The 19012-nt window shown below is 48.9% G+C and overlaps 1 protein-coding gene and 1 pseudogene across 2 annotated transcripts in view; one reads left to right on the forward strand and one right to left on the reverse strand.

Annotated features, from left to right (window-relative positions):
• LOC144146967 (uncharacterized) overlaps nucleotides 1-19012 on the forward strand; it is a 494123-nt gene that overhangs the window by 131584 nt on the left and 343527 nt on the right. The window lies entirely within an intron of this gene.
• LOC144144782 (uncharacterized) lies at nucleotides 8121-10860 on the reverse strand (annotated as a pseudogene).

Below are 19012 nucleotides of genomic sequence, written 5' to 3' on the forward strand. Positions count from 1 at the left end.
TACCCTAAGGGGGTCTGATGCACTAGCAAGAGACCCCGGGGTGTTTTTCCTACATTTCAATAAACGTTAAAAAAATACATCCCGTTTATTAAATGCCATTGCGGCGCACTTGGCCGGTGATATATCAAGGCAGCGTGCAGGGATAACCTTCATGACTGAATTAATAGAACTCTGACGCCTCGCACGAATCACATATCGATTGTGCCCTTCGAACCAATTACAGATATTCTTTGCGTAAACTGAGATTTCCGCCGACTGCGGCAGACATCTAGGAATGACCAAGGAAAGGCTAAAAAAAGTAGGACTCAGTGGGGGACATCGCCTGTTACGGTGTACGATAATGTGTCACCGTCTGTTACGCGCATGTTAATGCTTCTGCCTGAAAGATAATCACAGATCCAATCATGCATGCGCCAGCAATGCCTTCAGAAACCTCACTGCTGTGCACATAGTGGCTTAGTAGAGCGCACCGTTCTACGCCAATTTAATGTGAATAAAGACTGCGGTCAGGAAATTTTGCCTACAAAACTTTGCCTGCTTAACGTGTGTGGCAAGGGTAATCACGTTATAATTGCTGCTTCGGCGCTTGCGGAAGCCTGACACTTGCGACGGATATATGCCCCTCTGACTGAGATATTAGCCCGAGCACTGCAGTACCATTTTATCTAGAGGTGCACCAATGCAGCTGATAAACTAATTGACCGATATGAGTCAATATGCGTAGGCACTTTGCCAGATTTCAAGTTTGGTATTATGTGGCCGAGCTTCCACTCTGGTTCAAGATGGTCGGTCTTCCAAGAATAAATAAGAACTGAGAGAAGCCACCGCTTCGCATTAGCACCTGGATGAATTAGAATCGCATAGCTGATACCGCCACAACCTTGGTAGGAAGCTTTCTGAACTCAGGCCAGAGTGACCTCGAGCACCGCTATGGAAAAATGTTTGACCAGGTGGGATGGGTTCGCTGATAGAGGGCTTACTGCTCCTACGGTGCTAGTAGAAAGCAGCCCCGGCGTGGCGGTGATTTTGGTACAAAAGGTCTCGGTTAAATCCACGTCACTGCGATTCATCTCCATGGAAATTTGGTTGCAAGCGTGTAACTGAGCTCGTCATGCACAAACACCATGAAGTAGACCTTGTATTCTCGTAATAGTGGCTTCCTCGTAACTAACTTGGAGCAAAACGACATCTATTCACCCTTTGGTAATCTTCACGAAGTGCGTATGAATGAGCTTTTGGGTGTGTCTCATGTCTCATCGCCCACACATATCTTCACGACTGTTTTCCGAACACGTGTTTCCGCCCTTCTACGAATCACCAGAAGACTGTCATATTCAGCGTCACCCACAGTTTACTTCTTTGGAAGCCTTCCGGCTTTGCTGAACAATCTCCGGGTCTTCACGATGGTATCGAGAGGGTCATCGTATGACGAAATAGTGTCAACACACTCTTCGAAATCGAGGAGGAAACCATTTCAGTTTCTAAATTGAACCGCAGTGTCCGGACGTCCAGCAGGAAATTGACGCAGAATGACTTTCATTGGTGTGTGGTCGCTTCCATGAGGCTCATTGACTGCAAACCGGCTCGTTTGTGTTAACACTGCCGCGACAATACTGGTGACTTGAAGGCTCGCTTGAAGTCTTTCCACAATGAAATGTTGGGTCTCTAGTGTTAACTGCGCACAAACCAAGGACCTCAGCAATGTCTAAAAGGCGGCGTCCATAGGCAGTGTTTTTCAACAGCGAAGCTGCTTACTAAATCGTAATTTCACGTTTTAGCAGTTTAAAATATGAAAAAATTGCCCGTCCCGCGCACGTGAGCGTGGGCCTCGCTGGGACCACCCGGTAGTTAAGAAAACGAAGAAAGAGCTGAGGTGTCGTGTGTGCTAGCCCCGCGGCGCCAACCCTGTGTCCCCTTAACACGTTTGTGAATCCAAGCTTACCCACTTAAGGAGATTGGCCAAGATTGACCAAAAAACAACTGCAGCATTAGACGTAATCATGCCAACACTTAAATGTGGCAACCCTTGCTCGGAACGAGAAAACGACGTCTACCCTAGACCTCTCCAAGGTGATGTCCAATGATTACACTTCTAAAAAATGAAAGAAGCTCACACTCATAGCAACAGTCATGGAGTAAACGTCGTTGCGGCCGCAAAGGACAAGCGAATCGCTGCACTCGTAGACCTAAACTTTTCTTAGGGTCGTGAAGGCTGCCTGCAGCTTCACTATTTTCAAGTCTTGCGCGTTATTGTGAGCTTCCTTCGTTTTGTTGCTTCTCCAAGAAAGATGGTGGAAAATCAGGTCCCCTGTCAGGATGTGTGGAGGTGGTGTAGCGAGAATAATATCTTCCAATCTTCCAGGAGCTTAGTTTTCAACGATTCGTTTGGAAGGTCATACGCAGATATAATAGCCAGTAAAATTCCAGCGTGTGGCACTGGGGTGGCTGCGAATTCATACAATGCGCCAGGTGGCAGGTTGGGTTCAAAGAGGGTAAGGCAGTTGTGAACCACATTAACACCCTTGTCTTTGCTGCAGCAGTTATGAGCACAAGAACACGTATCCCGATAAGCACACGTCTGTGCTAAGTCGGGACTCCACAATTAGGATTACCAAACTGCTAACTTTGCACAAAGGGGTAAAAATCTGGAAGCCACTGCCCCACTCCTCGCGCTTTTCTTTGCGATATCGTTTCTTTTCTCGACTTTACTGCACTTTGGGGGCCCGTATCGCAACCGTTACCGCTACCGCCATTATGCGAGGATAAGTGAGTGTTAAGATAGCAGAGGTGTTACTCAAACCATGGTTCGAGAAAATTTTCTCTCCATGGTTTGGTGTTGTGAAGGAAGTGAGGTGGCATTTAGGAGGCGTTGGAGTGCGGATGTACTACTTTTGAAGCCTGACCTCAGGACACAGGGGGGTTACTCCATAGGGCTGCAAGCCAAAAGGTGGTTAGAGGAAGGCTTTTTTCATTGGTGCAATAAGAGGCCGTGGTGAGAACGGCCTGCGATCCAGCACCGCAGGCTGCTTGGTTCACACGGCGTACACATTCATGGCGGGGATTCTAGTAAATACGGCCTTGGCCGTATTTATTAGACCGGCAATTTACTTGACCGGCAATTACGATTCACCCTTTGATATCTCGGAAAACGGGTGTGCTAGAAGAATTCTTCCAATTGGAATTGCGTAGAAACACGATTGCGTCTAACTTTCCAATATAAACATGCCTGGTTACTGTAGCCACTAAAATGTTAATTAATTATATTTGCTTAATTAAGCCTCCGAAATCAATAATTACCTCCTATTTATGTGTCCCCCTGGCTACATAATCTCACTGTAGCGGTCGTCTTCGCGTAAATCTAAGCACGTATTTAAAAAAAAAACCTGTCGACTTAACCTTGATCACTCTGTATAGCTCGTTCATATTGATGGTTGCTTCACCATTTTTTTCGGAGTGCATACCTCCGTTTGCTCCGGACTTTGCCTAACGTTTCTTCGATTCGTGTGATCTTGCAGGTATGAATTTAACTGGACCTTGTCCTGCAAATCGGTTTTGATACATCCAACAATGCGATTTTCTTCGTTGTTCGTGATTCCTTTAATTTTATTCCTTTCCAATGAGTGTCTTCGTTTTCGATGTACGTCAATAATTTGTTCTTCGAGTTCTGACCCTACAACTACTTTAGCTCAATCCGCCATTTACCTATGTTCTAAATGAGAATGTCTGCACTTTAGCTTTCTCCCATGGACAGCGAATTTTGTTGGAAACGTGATTGTCGAGTCTGGCGCTTTCTTTTTTACTGACTGTAGCTTCAGAAGAGCAGGAATAAACTTTTACTGGAGCGGTTAAATCTGTTTGGTTGAGCGCAACGAGCCGACCTCCATAATCCTGGAATCTTTGGGTCCTGCAGAATGTCTCGCCCGGCCTTCCAGATGTTAGTGATTCGCGTTTAAGCTGGTCATCCTACCCTCTTCCTGAAGATATAATCAGGTGTGGTTATTTGGGGCAAGGGCTGGTGTGTGCACCACGCAAATCGTATTGTACGTAAAATAGCGTACCTTGCCACGGGCGACTAATATTGAAAATACTCAGAGGGGAATGTGATTGTAACTTGCCAATTAGTCAGGCGTGCTCGCCAGCAGTTGGTGAAAGAACAAACGTCACACTGCAATACGCACACTTAGCAAGACAAGTGTAATTGTTAAGGCCATCTTCTCTTAGAAAATTCTGGGAAAAAATATCCGAGCGCCAGCAGTCAAGTTTTCCCCTCCTCTTCTTTCTCGTTCGCATTGCTGGTAGCGGCAGATGGATGCTGCTGACAAGGGGAATGAATACGAACACCTTATCTGCTGGCACCTTGAGGGTAAGACAAGTACGACATCTGAGGCGCGAGCCACGGCCACGGGGTCGACGAGATGGCGATGCTTATGACGGGGGCACAAGGGCATTTGGACACGGCACGAGTAGGCCCACACCTTTGACGATGACGCTTTGACCACGGGTTCGGGTGAGTCCTCGTTGCGCAGGCTCGAAGTGTAACTACGGTACGACGCCTAGGATCACTGCAGCACCAGCGAGATGGTAAAGTCCTGGAACGCCTGTGAGCGCGAACAGCTAGCACTAGTCTTGGCCAGCGTGCGGTATGTTGTTGTACGGCAAGAGACCACCGGTAACTCGTGGGTGCACGCCGTAGGAGTGCCAGCGATGGAAGTCGCTCAGTTTACGTGGGCGTACGATGTCGATGGCGACGTCGGCGCCGAGTTGCAGAAGCGGCCTCCAGTACCGGCGGCATCGGTGAGTTGCAATGCTGGACGGCTGCCGCTGGTTGGTCGGGCTTTCTCTCGTCATCCTGCAGGGCATGGGTGACGGGCCGCTCTCATGGCTTTTGATGAGGAGCAGAAGTCGTGACTATGCTGTTGGTCTGCGCGGAGGCGGACACGATGTACGTTTCTCCCGAGTCAGGCTCCCATTGCAGTGGGCCATGGCATCACGTCAACGCCGTGGTGAATTTCACGTGCCACGCTGGCGTAGCTGGCGAGGAGTTTCGGCAAGATTGCGTGGTGACGAAGCAAAGACGCTCATCGGAGCCCTCGCCTGGGGTAGTAAAAGCGGTCGAGGCGGGCTGTGACTGGTGGGTTTCCGTGACGTCGTCCGCTGCAAGTGTCGTCCGTGCAGGTTCGGCTGCCGAACTTGAGATGGCGCTTAGCAGGCCGACACCAGTGACCGCGGAAGAGGGCGATGGGTCAGTGGGTACAATGGGCGGCTGCAGAGCATGCGCAGAGCGTGCGTGTACCACTTCTACTGCAGGCCGAAACAGGTCGTCCGTGAGGCCGTATTGCGCGAGCATGGCAACGCGAAGGTTGTCATAGGGGTTTCCCTTGGCGCTGGTAGGGCGAGGACGCAGCGGAGCTCGAGCGGAAGCGTCTTCCAAAGGATGGGCTGCTTCAACGGCTGTATGGTTACGTAGTTCAGCGAGAATGTAGCCTCAAGCTTGATAAACCAACCTCGGAGGTTGCGTGGCTCGAACTCCGGCATGGGCGCGTCCCCCCACTTTGCCATGTCGGTGTGCCGCTGGTCGGGTGAGAGGGGCGGAACGTCCGGGTCATCTCTTTGTAGGAAGCAGGCGTGAAGCGGATGCGGCTTCCCACATTTATTGAGGTTGCGTAGACCCGGTTAGAATGAGCGGCCGCCAATCTGCTGATGAGTGCTCCAACTGTAGCGTGGATCTGCTCACGTGCCAGTCCTGATCAGTGATGATGATCGTGAAAGAATGCGGTTGATGATAGTGGGGCTGATGATGACGATAGCGATGATGTCGCTACAAGGTGTTATAGACCTTCTACATACGAAAAATTCCCTGCAGCCCAATCAAAGAACAGCACTTTTCCTTTCGTGAACTTCCAAATGGCTGCAGACGAAATGTCGTGCCCGTGTTCCTACCGGCCAATTTTCCGATGCAAAATTGCCTCTGTCAAGGCCATCAGTCGTCGATTGCGGGTTTGCATGGTCCCTGCCTCATTCTTCGTAATTCATACGGTCACCTTGTGTTGTATGGATCCTCCGCAATGTAACAGCCCTTTGCCATTGCGGTGCAATCATCGCGCCACCTGCGATTGCGTCATAACACCACGCCCGTGCACTGGCATTGTCGGTTCCGCAGCTCTGCGCGATCCGTTGCGGTATCGTGCGGTATCGCATGTCCACGGCCACTCGCACGAGTCGGTCGGAGAGCGGAAGCAGTTCGTGTGATGCCACAGTCAGCGTGGTTCGGCGGCGAATTGCCTTTCTATCTCCTCCTCGCCACCGCTTGGTCGAAGTGGGTGCAATGTAGAGGCGATGTTGAGGCTGGTGTCCTTCAAGTGGTTGCAGGTCTTTTCGAACCCAACACCTCCCCTCCAACTGTGTTGCACTGCATTTTCGGCATGCAACACACACACCACACACAATTACGGATTCACAAATGGCCATCGGCTTTTCACGTGAGGCACGGTTCGTGGCTTGCACCCGATTGACCCTGCCGCGCGAATGCACTGACAAAGCATACGTGTGCCTTTTGCCTTCATTTCCGTTTATGCGTCGCCGTTAGAAGTCATCAACCGCGACATGGCGTCGGCATTAGCGTTTAGAAACCCGTTTTCTTTCTCGACTACAAGGTTATACTTCTGTAGCGCCAACACCCAGCGTGTCAGCCTTGCGCTCTACGGTGTGGTCAAGGTTATGAATTTGAGCGGGTTGTGATCAGTGATCATGCTGGCTTTTGCCCCAAAAAGCCATGCCTGTAACTTCGCTAGGGCCCAAATGATCGCATAAGCTTCCTTCTCAGTTGTGGCCCATCGAGTATGGGTGGGGCTAACCTTTTTGCTCAGGAAAGCGATAAGGCACTCGTTGCCTTTGTTATCCTGCTGTGCCAGGCACGCACGAATTGCGTAATCGGATGCGTCCGTGGCGAGGATAAATTCTTTCCCCGGATATGGGGCTTGCAGAACGGACGCCTTCACTAGGCAATCTTTGACTTGTTCAAACGTTTCCTCCGCCTCTGTATTCCAAGGTAATTCTTGCAGAATTAGTCGGCCAGTCAAGTTCTTCAGGAGCAAAACCACTTTAGAGTAATCAGGCACGTAGTCTCTATAGTAGCTCGAAAACCCCAGAAACACGAAGTTGCCCATTCGTTTCGGGAGCTGGAATCTCCGTAATCGCTCACGGCTTCACTGGATCTGTTTGGTGGCTGCGTGAACTCACAATATGGCCCAAGAGTTTGACTTCTTCTTCTTCAAAGTTGCATTTACTTGCGTTGAGCGGTAGCCCTGCCTTGTTCAGCGATGCAAACACTTTGTCCAAAGGTTCGAAGTGCTCCCCCCAGCTCTCTGAGTTGATCGCTACATCATCAATGTTTGCGCAAGCGTACTGTCTCTTCGGCGCTAGTATACCATTGATGACTCTCTTATACCTGCCGGCAGCATTTTTCAGGCCGATGGGCATCCCTTTGCATGCGTACTGGCCCGACGGCGAGGAAAATGCAGCGCAAAACTGCGCGTTCTCATCCAGGAGTATTTGCCAGTAGCCTGTGCACATATCTAGAAGTGTCATGTATTTTTCCTTCGTGACATGGTATAACAGATCTGTCGGCAGGCTCATGGGAAATTCGTCTGCCCCTGTTATTTCGTTCAGCTTTATGTAATCGCAGTAGATGCGGATGACGGTGTCCTTCTTTGATACGCAGGCCAATGGATACGCGTGCGGACTTTAGACAGGGTATATTAATCCCCAATCCCACAGGTCATCTACATGCTGTTCCACTTCGTGCACGAACGTCATCGGTACCCTGAAAGAATATGGGCATCACGGTTGCTCCCCTGCTTTGATTTTCATGATGTGGACTCCCACTTTGCATGTTCCTGGTTTATTTGCGAACACCATCGAATGCCTCGCGAATAACTCTCGCAGCTGCTTTCGCTGAACAGGCTTCATATGCACAATGTCATCTGGATGTAGCGTTGCCTGCACCTGTGTCCTACATGGTAGGTCCGGAACGTCTCCAAATTCTTGGTCGTCCTTAGCTATTACTACTACTGCTGTTACTCGAGTGTTGTAGGAAGCTTGCTAGCGTGAACAGCTCTGCGCTAACCGTCCTCGAGCTCGATCAGGTAACTGTACGGCTGCAGCTTCTCAACCACAGTGAACGGTCCCTTCCACTTTGCCATTAGCTTGCTTTCTCCTTCCTTCTCGAGCAATAGTACTTGGTCCCTGCAACAAACGTTTTGTCCGTGACACTCAAGTTATAGCGTCCCACGTACTCCCTGTGAGTGGCCTCGCTCTGTCGAGAGGCTTGCTCGCTAGCTTCTTTCAAGCTATTTCGAAGCCTAGAAAAATATTCTGCTGGAGTATACCAAATCATTCTTGTATAACCCAGTCTTCAGACGAAGTCTTTTCGAGAATAGAGAGAGGCCCATGCGGCACCCGTCCATACATTAGCTGGAATGGTAACCGCCCTGTAGTTGCGTGCGGAACCTCTGAATATGCCCATAGTAAGAAAGGAATCATCCTATCCCACTCGCGTCCATCTTCGCTAACTATGTGGAAAAGTATCCTTTTGACCGGAGCGTTCCAGCATTCCACGCACCCATTGCTTTGCGGATGGTCAGGTGTGGAAAACATTGGTGTGGCTCCCAACCTCTGCCATATCTCCTGCGTCAGCCTCGAAGTAAAGTTGGTGCCCTGATCCGAGCAAATTGTTTCCAGCACACCACGCCGAGAAAAATATCTGCAGTATTGCATCGAAAATAGCCTTTGCCGTTAGTGAACGAAGGCATACTACTTCCGGCCATCTGGTGTGTATATCTACCACGAAAATGTCGCAGCGATGACCTCAAGCAGGAGGAGGGTTGCAAGGGCAGATGAAGTCCATGGTTACTGTCTGAAACGCCGCACTGGGCCTGGCCAAGGGCGTTATCGGACCCTTTTTCCTACCTTGGAGTTTTGATATGGTATTCGTGACACTATCTACAGTACTGCTTTACGCCCTGAGACACGCGCGGCTAGACGAATGACCTTTTCACCCGCTAAACCGTTTTCCGCTCTCCTAAATGTCCCGCGCATGGTAAACCGTGAGCCATTTTTAGCACCTCTTTGTGCCTGTGCGACGAGCTATTGCACGCGCGACCCGCGACGTAGTCCTGGTGATACAACAACGTATTCTGAAGGAGCATTCCATAGGTTCTGGCCTTTGGCTGCGCCCAAGCATCCCGCAATGCCGGGTGTGCCACCTGAGCCACGTGAAACTCCTAACGTTTGCTTGTAGCCACCTCAGAGGCCTCGCTGCTTCTTTCGGTTATTACAACACACGTATTCACCCGTTGCTCCTCGCAAGTCTCGCCTGCCTCGGAAGCTACTGCTCCAGTTTATTTGACTGCTGGCCGTTCATCTGACATGCCATCAGGAAAAGGTCTTTCCTCGAGAAGTTGTGCGTAATCGTTGGGCGTGTTGAATGCATCGGTCCCCCCAAGTAGCTTGTCCGTAAGTGCACAAAGCATGGCCGCCTGAACCGCTTCGGCTCCTACGTACAGACTTCCCTAGGTAGCTGTCAGCGGGACGTAAGCCAACACCACCATTGCCTTCTGCCCGAACGCTCCTGTCAGCTTTATCTGCGAACCTGTAGAGTCTTATCTAGGTACAACAAACTTTCTGATTACGCTCACTTCAGCTCCTGAGTCTACTACCGCGTCAAATGGTTGCCCCGAGCTAATAAATGTAACCGTTGCAAATCGTGCTGCTTCAGCTACGTATCTTGCCCAACCCTGTCTGTCATTGCTACGGTTGACTCGAATGCAGGCCGCATCACTTTCGCGACTACCGTTCTGTTTTCTGAACGCACTGCTGACTTAGTGCCCTACTTTGCAATGAAGGCTTTTGGGGGAAATCCCTGGCAAAGTAATCAGTGCTCTTCCATTCAAAACACCGTTTCTTCCATCTCGCTCCCGTGAAGACATCTCCAAGCGTTTTAGGTTTATTTTGCCCTTCCTCGACACTTGCCTTCCTTTGCGCAGGCCTGGACCTTTCGCTCTCCTAAAATCTCTCTGCCAGGTTTGCCACGGCACTGGGCGACAAAAACGCCTCCTTATCATTACGAACAGCATCCGCCTTCGCCTCAGGGATGAAACATTGTTTTAAGCGACCCGCGACAACTAGCTGCTTGAATTCTTTGAATGTGCTTGCCTTCGAACACTGGACATGGTTTCCATGGCGCACGGTGAACTGATCCCAGGACTCTTTTTTTCTTCAAGCAACCTTTTCTACTCCGCGGCGAAAAGCCTGAGACCGTTCAGGATTCTAGACCTAAGCTAAGACAAAGTTTTTCTCTCCTCAGCTGTCAGCCTGCAGAGCAGTCCACGTGCCCTTTCGTTCACCTGGGGCAAAACAAGCCCTGCCCACCACTCACTCGGGGTTTCATAACAATCGAGTGTTGCCTCGAAGTCCTCAAACCACAATGGCACGAGTGCCCCTTCGTTCGGCCTTGGTGCCAGTGCACCTTTTAGCAGGCTGGCCAATTTCAGCCGTCTGTCTTCCTGTGGCCTTCTGCCAAGCGATACGCTGTCACAGTCCTCGTTGGACTTAGAGCCATTACAGGCTCGCAACCGCTGGCCTTCTAGCATCAAGTGCTGCTTCTCTGTTTCCGCCTCAGCAATTTTCAATTGCAGCTGAAGCAGCGCAAGCTGCTGTACTGATGCCGTGTCTGACGTGCCACTACTCTGACCCCCCCGTGCCGCCGTCGGTGCCCTCCAACGCCTACTAGTATCCTGCCCCGTCCCTGTTCATTCCCGAAGGTTCTTTTTCTCTGTCTCGCAAGTTGTAATGCTCTGTCATTACCCTGTGCCCGTCAGGAAATCAAGAGGTACCCACCTGAAGTGGCCTTGCGTTGCGCTCTTCCATCTCAGAAATCAGTGACTAGCCTTGCTTCGCTGGCCCGTTACTGCGTCAGTTGGAGGTGGTTGGCATCAGACTCGGCAGATATAGGTGTCCGCTGAGCTGCGCCAGTCAAGTTCCCCCCTTTTATTCTTTCTCGCTCGCCTTTCTGGTTGAGCGGCAGACGGATGCTGCTGACATGGGGAATGAAGACAAACTCTTTATCTGCTGGCCCCTTGAGAGTGCGACAACTACGACATCTGAGAGAAGAGAGTGTTCAAGGGTTCTCCTGCTCTATTTACAGTGTATTATTACAGTGGCTATATACACCTCTTCAATAGAAAGGATTCCGTCCAGCCCAATCAAAGAACACCACTTTCCCTTTCGTGAACTTCCAATTGGCTGCAGACGAAATATCTGGCCCGTGTTCCCTCCGGCCAATTATCCGATAAAAACCGCCTCTCTCAAGGCGATCATTCGTTGCTTGCGGTTTTGCACGGTCCTTGCCCCATTCTTCGTAATTGAGAGGGTCACCTTGAGTTGTATGCATTCTCCTTAACGTGGTAGCATCATAACACCCACGCCCATGCACAGCCATTGTCGGTTGCGCAGCGCTGGGCGATCGCTTGGGGTATCGCATGACCACGGCCACTCGCACGAGTTCCCCGTAGAGCGGAAAGACTTCATGTGATGCCACAATCAGCCTGGTTCGGCGGTGAATTGCTTCTCCGTCTGCTGGTCGCCGCCGCTTGGTCGAACAGGGTGCAATGTAGAGACAAGGATGATTCTGCGAGTCCTTCAAGTGGTCCGTGTCTTTTCGAACCCAACAACAGTGGTGCCAGTACATTTCGTCGTGTGTTTTTATGTGCAAAGCTCTATGTGTGGTTGTGGTAAGGTGTAGTGAAAGTGTGTGCGGTTACCCTCTCGGCTGGTCAGATGGCTGGATCAGGTTGGCGGAAGACGAGGAACGGCAGGAGGAGCAAGCTACAACAACTGCTTTTGAAGTACCTGTTTGAGCGTTCGGGGTTGACTTTTGTGATTCTACTTATAGCATCTATTGGCGCATCAAATTTGGGGTTTGCACAAAGGGATATATATAATGGCATTCAAAATAATCTTTCTACTTCAGGTCGCTCGAAATATTGGAGGGTGCTAATTAACCGAGCTGTGCTGCAGGATTTCAAGGCTTAATTTCTATCTGTTCAGACCAGGACTTTCACCTACGGAAATATGTGTGCGGTGCCAGGTCCCTGAAACAGTCGAGCATTTTTTTCTCGACTGCCGCCGTTTCTCAACAGCTAGAAAACTGCTTTTGAAGGACCCAATTCGGCGTTTGGAGTCGATTTTTTGGATTCCACTTATATTATCTGTATAATATAAATTTGGCGCATCAAATTTGGGGTTTGAAAAAAGGCATATATATAACTGCATTCAAAATTCTCTTTTTGCTTCACGTCGTTTGAATTGCTGAAGGGTGAAAATTATTGGGTAATTCGGGTTTTATTCATAACTAAGTTTCCTTTTACAGCCTCTTTCGGTAAGTAATTTAGCATTTTGAAGTTCCCACGTATTTCAACAACCGATTAACCCAGGCCAATCCCCCCATGTGGGTAAGTGTCAAAATCTCTGAGGACATTATCAGCATCATATTCAAGACGGAGGCGCGAAAAGAACGAAACAGCTCAAAAGAAACTGTTCGATCGTTGGAGTGGTTCGCGTTGTGTTTTTGGATCTGTGGGCCGGCGAGCGCGCCTGCCGTTCCCGTTCCGGAGAAGGGCTCCTACAGCACCGGTGCCCGCATGCCTTGCGGTGTAGACCCGTGGCAGGGAATCGGATAGCGCTATGCGTCCAAGGCTTAGCATCGACGAACCCTGACACCGTGTGCACTTCAGGGCGTAAGCCCGAGAAGCACCACCTCATCAACAGTCTCGCCACGTCACCGGCACCCGGGACAGCCGTTCCTGAACTGTGGTGTGCTGACGCGCCGCTGGGTGGTTTCTTTTGAGTTTTGTTGTATATAACTGTCCCTATGGGAGGTCCCTGGAACTATTCGAAGAGTCTGTATTTTCGCTGGTTGTTTGCGTGATTAGAAGTACATGTGATGGCGAGGTACGACGGAGTGAGTCGTTAGGTCTGGGGCGAGGTGCTGGTTGGACCTCTGTTCGTTGCAGTGGTATTGGAGGCGGTTGGATATATGTCTTTGATAATTCGTACCCTAGAACCCGACGCGTCTTGCTTACGTGACAATTATATGGCAGCGTGAGCGTTCTAAAGACCAGACAGCAATAGGTCGCCGCCGCTGCACACTTCGATGCAACTTTTCTATCGCAGTTGTGAGAAGGGTAGAGAGCGAAGTAGGGATATTAATATTGTTCAGATGTGGAAACTAGATCTAGACACCCTCGTACGTGATAAAAAGACACAGGCATGCAAAAACTAACATAGCCTACGTATTTTATTGCCAGAACGTGATTACAAATGCCCACAAAAGGGAAGATATCATGAATAGTCCTCCGAGAACAGAACAACGCAAATGAGCAGGACTGTGAATCCGAAAATTTTACCAGAGTAATATCAGAAGGCACATTTTTAGACAAAAATTTATCCTGCAAATAATAGTAATTGGGAACTGATATCGACGGTGCAATTCGTTGATACGGGCAGTGCAGATTACACATCTTGAGAATCATTTATTTACAAACACAACTAAAGGGATGGAAGTTTGATAACGTTTTGCACTAATATACGCCTAAGTGAAATATCGCATTGCTGCTGCATGAGATTATGTGAACGCTAGAATAGGTCCTATCCGTTCTTGGCGTAGCCTACCGTTAGGTTTCTTGTATGTCAACATTCACGCTCCGCATATTTCTCGTTCGCGTTTCTCCTGAGGCAGATTCGCAGGAATACGCATGGCACATATATATAAGTTTATATGAGCGGCAGGCTCTTTTAATTTCGCCTTCTTAAAGGGACCCAGAAAAGCCTTTTGTAAAAGGTACAAAATGCCTTTATTGTCACGTAGTACCAATATAGCGATACAATGTCGTTGGAATTATTGATCTACATTCAGTATTAGCTGCGCCAGAAGCAATTAAGTGCACCTCTCCCCCCTTGCCGATCGATTCCTCCTCCCTCTCTGCTTCTTTCAAAGCAGCTGGAAACACTGGGTATAGCCATGTGACATCGCGACGCTCGACTTCCGTTCTCCGCTAGCTACATTCCTGTGCCTAGGCACGCGTCAATCGCCGCAGACCCGCCTTTGCCTCGGGATCGCGCAGGAAGGAGGAAGAGCAGCCGGAAGCCAATGGCAGTGACGTTGCCGGCGACCGACGATCGGCCGAATCAGGGGGGCGCCTCACCGTTGCGTCGGCCGCGATCGCCGTTCCGTCAGCCGCGGTCGGCTCGCTGCGGCGGCGCGCTCATCGGCTGAGAAAGGCGATCTTAAAAAATTGTTTACAAATTATCCGTACAATGTATGGGGCTCACACTTGGCTCAAACATCCCCCGTTATGTGTTCTACCACCTGAATGCATTTTATTGCCACCTCCATAAAGCTTTTCTGGGTCCCTTTAAGGTCTTGGAAGACGACTAAGTACGAACTACAGACAACCCACAATTTTTACATAGCGTGCACCGGAACAAAACTTCATCTTCTTGGCTTGTTTCCAAATATCGACTGTTTGATGATTAAGTCCACGCTAGATTAGACCTCTAGTCACCTTTTTCTTCTTTAAAACGCCATAACTGTAACAGGCGCCATCATCAGGTCTTTTCCTCTGGCGGCTCATTAGCAAAACTGGCTTGTTTAAAATCTAGAATAAAATATAGAGAAAGAAATATATATAGCAGTCACACTGACATAACCGAACCCTGTGCGCCAATAAACAATGCCTTTGCGCTCAATGTCTTGAAACAGTAGTGTGCTTTATGCGAACTAAAAGCGACACAGACTGCTCCAGGATCCCAGGTGGACTCGTATTTATGCGCACGCCTGCTCGTTCCAGGTGTTGTGCACAGTTTCTGGGCAGGCCTGCGAAAGGCCAGCCAAGCATGCGTTGATCTGTTCAGTGGTTGCCTCGTCGCGTATCCAGAGCCGGCAGCCTGCATGGGCAAGAATTGTATTTTAAAGCGTGTGTACTGTTCCAACAAACCCCACATTTTGGACCGTGTAGGCTGTAATCCGCAAAATGGTTTACAATACCATTTTCATACCGCAAAGAGTACGTGCATGCTAGGCCAAAGATGGCTGAGACTGCATAGTTCATCACTCAATTCCAAGTTTCGGGTTAAAATACTTATAGTATGACAGTGATGCAGCACATTTTGTCACGCCCTCGTGTAGAGGATCCTGGTTTCAAGAGCTTGAGCTGGTTACCGCAAGTGCGAGGCTGACACTGACTATGGTCAAGGTGCGCAGGTTATCAGAAGCCTATCTGCAAATAGGCAATACTGAATAAGAGAAATACTCATTAATAGCGCATATTAGAGTTGGCTTAAGTGACGAGCAAGAACAGATGAGAGGTCATATCTTTGTTCGGTGATCTCTGATGTCATGTATATTAATGCGTTCTATCCATAAACGTCAATGTTATCGTGAATATCTTGCCCGGTCGGTTTCATTTATGCGTTAACCTCACTTGAGGTGCCAAATCTTTATCCATACCAGCGCCTTAGCTTTAAAATCTAGTAAGGTTGATAAAGATCTGTCAGTACCCTACTGGGATGTACCCTACTGGCAAGTACATGAACGGCCTGTTTTGATACCACATATTCCCAGCTGCCCCAGAAACTGCCAAACGTTTTACTGAATAGTAGCAATAGCAGTAGGATATTGCATGCTCCCTAGGTATGAATTTCCTTACCATATGATGCATCAGTGAACTTCGCAACAAAGCAGGCCTCTGAGTCAGCATACGGGACCTGGACCTCGTGAGGAGTGCTGGGCTCTGCAGATACGAGTTTAGAGAAGAAACTAAATGTGTCACCTAATGGGTACAAATCACGCACAAAGATTGGACTCGTTATTAAAATGTAGCCGTATTATGTTCACTTGGTTACCAATGCCTGCACCAGGAGCTTATAACTACTCCTCTTAACCTCTGTCGTCGTCCCTCTACTGTCTCCGAAGCAGAATTTTCTTACCCAACAATCAGGCAACTCTTTTCTTCTCTAAGTGCTTTTTGGTGGCCATTGTGCTATACTGGTATAGTGATGCCATGTATGTGTATACTGGTATGTGATGACAAGTTCAATGATGACTTCATTTCACTTCACTTCCGTTCTGGTATTTTTTTACAAATATGTGTTATACTGGAGCTTCGTACTCTATTAGGAAACGTTTCTTCCCTGCCTTGTTGATCTTCAACACTCTTTTTTAAACGGAGCCTTGGTAGACCCAACTTCAAATTGCAAGGAGCTTAAAAACTGCTGAAATATCTTCTACAAAAAGTATCACCGGGTTCAAGAAACTGTTGTTATTGTTTTTAGTGAAACAGGTAGCCTACTGGCCGCATGCACTCAAGTTCATACGTCTTGCTGTCATTTTCGTGGTTTTCATCAGCACACAGGCAATTTTGTGATAGTCTTATTCATTCTTCCGTTCTTCCGTTCTTCCTATTGGTTGTATCGGGGTTGGGCCTCTCTATATGTCTGTTCGGAGTGCTTCCGTTTGTAAATAATCATCGTCAACCATCAGGGTGTATTTTTGGCACAATTCTGGAACACTAGTTAGATTCAGTTATGTTCACATTCAGTAGACAAAACAATGCCATCCGCCATCCCTACCGGTACAAATACGCCCAAATTGTTTGCCTCCCAAGATTAGCAGCGAATTTCAAAACAAATTCACTTTTAGAACAGCTGCAAATAATTTTCGAGGCCTTGTCTTTCCTTTAGCTGACCTTTCCATGCATCGTATGCGTTGCCCAAAGGTCCTGTACTCCTATACCTACTCCTCGATATGCTTCTAATATTTCATTGGAAACAGTTGAAATGAACGGTTTTTTGAGATATATAAATGCCAGATAAATACATTTACACTTCTAACAGATTTCCCAACTACCTGGATGGTTGAGTGGTTGTGGCCCGTTGTTGAATTCCGCCTGCTGAATTGGTGGTCAGAGCTCTACACTGCCAGTACCTTGGTTAACCAGCGGTTATATAACAGGAGAACGCAAATAGATTTGTCGTTTTTTTAATTTTTTGCATCCAGCTGTAGCGAACCTAAGGTGCTCATAAGTTCGAGCTAATCACATGTCTAGGATATTCAAGTGTTCCGATGAATAATTTTCAAACTTTTCCCAAGGAGGTACTTAGTGAACTATTTAAACATCGCCATTTATTTTGTTGTCTCTTTAACGTTTGATACCTTCATTTTAGTAGGCATCTTTCCGCCCTACTTGAATACAGCTGCAGAATCGCCAATAAAGAGAGTTCTTTCATTTGCGTTTCTTTGTTATATGAATTTATGAAAAAATTGGCTACAACCCACGCTGTGAAGGTGGTTGGAAAAAAAGCTTTAAACGACCGCCATAGCAATTGCCCAAGCGACGTTAATTGAATTCACACACGTGGCTCTACTAAGAGTGAAACTAGAGATTCTACCAGCCGTAACTTTCCATTCGCGGGGGTGGCGTCCGAACGCAGCAGCGTCGGGCATGGCCGGGCTAGAGTGGTGGACGCCGCCGCTGTAGCCCGGTCGTGCGTCGGCGGAAAGAAAATGGAGAGGAGCGTCTTTCGAAGGGTGAGAAAGCGGAACATAGCCATCCTCTTCTGCTAGCTCGGGGCTACACCACCGTGCGACGCAAGCGCAGACACCGTAACAATTTGGCGCGCGAGCTTAGTGATTCCCATTTATACCGATTAAAACCAGTTACTTTAGGGAGTTTGAAAATTGCGAGAAGGTGGAAGAAAATTTTATATTCGCTGATTATCAGACCCAGTTCTCCTTTCGAATTTGGTAATGCCTCCTAAAAAATTCAAATTGGTTTCCACCAATTTAGATAACAAAGCCCCATAGGTGGCAAACAGTGCGCAAAAGGTAGCATTCCTCTAACGGCCATATGCCTGTATGTGGTCTCTACATTTTATTTTCCCGCCCTGAAAACCAATCCTTAACGTACCTTTGCCTTACGCCACTTATGGCGAATTCCATTGGGCGAACAGGAGCAAGTGGAGCGAGCAGCCAGAGCAGCACACGGGAGTAACGGGGACGTGTGCTTTCGTTCCGCGAATGAAACATTCGCGCTGCTCCGGGAGCAGTGAAAAAAGGGGGAGGGCGAGATGTCAAGAGTCATGTGACCAAACGTTTCCCGCGCTGCCCGAGCTCGCTTCCCGGAGCATTTCGCGCGCTCGTCATGTCCGCCCGCAGTTATTCCTCGCCAGTTTTGCCAGATACGTGCCGGTGGTTTTGTGTCTGCCTTCCGCATGGCGACGAATGAAGAAGCCGAGCGGATGTTCATGTTCATGATAAAGGGGTCACCATCGTGTCTCCCAAAAATTAGCTGCGAACGATAACAGCGTCCACCGTCTTTTCTAGATACGACTCTACCTTCGGTCGCTGCTCCGGCGGGGTGAACAGGTGCTCGAACATAAACTCATGCAATGTCAAATCGTCGTCGTCTTCGCTGCTGCTGCTGTCCGATGATGAGCTTGCGCTTGAATCTGTGGTGCTTTCATCATCTAAAAGTAGCAGCAATTCCTTGTCCAGACGGCCGCGCTTAGCTGCTGCCGTACGCACTGAGCGACTACCGCGGCTGCTGGATTCCGCCATTTTCCCTCCGCCACCCGGGGATAAAACCAGAAGTGACGCAAAAGAGGTCATGTGACTTCCTCGGCGTTCCCTGCTACTCCGCCGCTGGCGACGGAGCACCGAGAACTGCTCTCGGCTGCTCTCGGCGCCAAAAAAGTGCTCCTCATCGACCAATGAAACACAACGCCCCTGCTCCTGCCCGACCACTGGAAGACGCCAGAACTCGCGAGAGCACTTTGGGTGCAGTTAGAAGTGCTCCTGTTCGCCCAATGGAAAGCGCTATTAATTCCGTCGGGTCGAGGTTACCCAGCAGGTGCTGTCGGACGAGTAGCAGCGCCAAAACAGGCCCGAAACATCTGT

This window comes from Haemaphysalis longicornis, unplaced genomic scaffold, assembly GCF_048455015.1.
Source record: "Haemaphysalis longicornis isolate Haplotype H1 unplaced genomic scaffold, Haemaphysalis longicornis Haplotype H1 scaffold_7, whole genome shotgun sequence".
Taxonomy (NCBI): Eukaryota; Metazoa; Arthropoda; class Arachnida; order Ixodida; family Ixodidae; genus Haemaphysalis; species Haemaphysalis longicornis.